General features: G+C 43.8%; 1 long non-coding RNA gene across 1 annotated transcript in view; it reads right to left on the bottom strand.

Moving 5' to 3' along the window:
• Positions 1–798: 798 nt before the first annotated feature.
• The window catches only part of LOC119332422, a 5,946-nt gene continuing 4,921 nt past the window's right edge, over positions 799–1,823 (bottom strand). The window contains exon 4 of the long non-coding RNA XR_005160934.1: positions 799–1,200. This is a non-coding gene — a long non-coding RNA (uncharacterized LOC119332422). The remainder of the gene's footprint in view (positions 1,201–1,823) is intronic.

Here is a 1,823-nt window from a genome sequence, read left to right as displayed (position 1 = left end):
TGGTTCACCAGGTGAGCGCTCAAGATTCGCCACACCTCCATGTATGTGTCCACCCTTGACTATCTCGTGGATGACGTGAAGGGGCTGCAGTACGGTGCATTCCTATTCGCCTCATCTGTACTTCTCGATCATATATGCCCCCACAGTTTTCTCTAACATGCTTGCGATTCTGTGTTCCGACTAGAACTTTTTTCAAGTGATGCGCACCACTTAAATTATTTCATTCGCAGTACTGGGACAATCGTCGAAGCACAGTATAAACATCTTTGCCCCCAAAGAATAGTAATGTAGACCCCTGGGCAGCATCGGCTGTACATCAAAATCTGGTGGCTGTCTCCTGATGAGTATATAGCGAAAAACTACCACATTACCGGTAATTGCCTTTGGCTCTATCGCTATAAAAAAACTACCGCTTTTTTTAATTTTTCAAAATACTATCACAAAATTGTTTGGTTGTTCCAAAATCCCCAAATGACCATGTGATTTAAAATTGATCCAGTTTATGGCATGTCAGGCCCGCTCCTAAATAAACCGTTGGACGCTGCTACACAGCGCCCGCGCGCTACGCGGAACGACCTCGCGGCCGGCAATTTTGGAAAGTTCTCCCCCGTCGATCCCCTCATGCGCCAAAAAAGGAAGTTGCCATCCCCCTCATGTGCCCACGTCTCCCCACAGAAAGAAACGAAAAAAGAAACATCTCCCCTCCCTTACGTGATCTCCCCACCCACCCCCTGTCCTAGCAGCGGGGGCTCCTCCTCCCACAGCAAAAACACAGTAGAAAAAAGATCATGGGAAAAATCGTGAAGAACACAACCTTCTCTGCAACTCTTTGTGCTGATCAGTCAACAATCTTTCTCTGCAACTCTTTGTGCTGATCAGGCAACAATCTGAAGAAAATGTGGGCAAAAAAATTGCCAGAACTGGGCAAACTGCCAGAAAGGTAACAGGGTCGTTGGAATTTTTTTGACCATGAGATACTTTTTAGTTCTACTATAGCTAGTTGAACTCCTCAGATGTACCTACCCCCCATTGCTATACTACTTGCAGATTTGCCTCCATGTAGCCAAAAAATGTTGCAAGGCTGACTTGAATCTTTGCCCCAAATCTGATCTCCCTGTTCTTGCCTCCTGTACAACCATGATGCTAGATAAAGTTGCTGGCTCTTGAATTGTTTCTTGACTATTGTCTTGCACCTTTCTTCTGCAAAAAAAAAGAAAGTAATTAAATGTGTAGAATCTTGCCTGATGGTTGTATGAAAAAATGTTAATAATCTGTGTATGATAAAACTGGGCAATAAGCTATTGTAGTTGCTTACAAAATGTACAGTTTCTTACAAACTGGGCAATAATCAATAGGGTCAAAAGTAAGAGCAAAAAGTCCAGTTTCCTAGAAAATCAAAAAAGGGATGAGCTAAAAATGTTAAAAGTATAATTGCTTAGAAAAACACAAAAGAGACCCAGGTATGTGAACCTAACAGTGATTCTGAAAAAATGTCCCCTGCTCGTTGAGTTCGCTTGCATAATAGAAAAAGAAGAGGAAAAATACTACTGTCTCGTTCACATTATGACGCTTATGTATTAATTTCTTTCCCCATTTCATCTTCTAAAAATGTGCAGATGGCCAGCCTTGATCTCAATGAGCTCCCTCGTGTTAGGTGATTCGGGTTGGGTGCTTCGTTGGTTTTGTGCGACTTGGTTCGTTGGGGTCGGCGACCTAGGTCACCAGGGTAGAGGGGGTAGGCGAGTTTGTCCATTGTGTTAGGCGATTCGGGTTGGGTCCTTCATTGGTTTTGTGCGACTTGGTTCGTCGGGGTCGGCAACCTA

This window comes from Triticum dicoccoides, chromosome 7A, assembly GCF_002162155.2.
Source record: "Triticum dicoccoides isolate Atlit2015 ecotype Zavitan chromosome 7A, WEW_v2.0, whole genome shotgun sequence".
In the NCBI taxonomy this organism is placed as follows: Eukaryota; Viridiplantae; Streptophyta; class Magnoliopsida; order Poales; family Poaceae; genus Triticum; species Triticum dicoccoides.
Note: the sequence above shows the minus strand (reverse complement) of the source record. Positions and strands in the feature narration are given on the sequence as shown.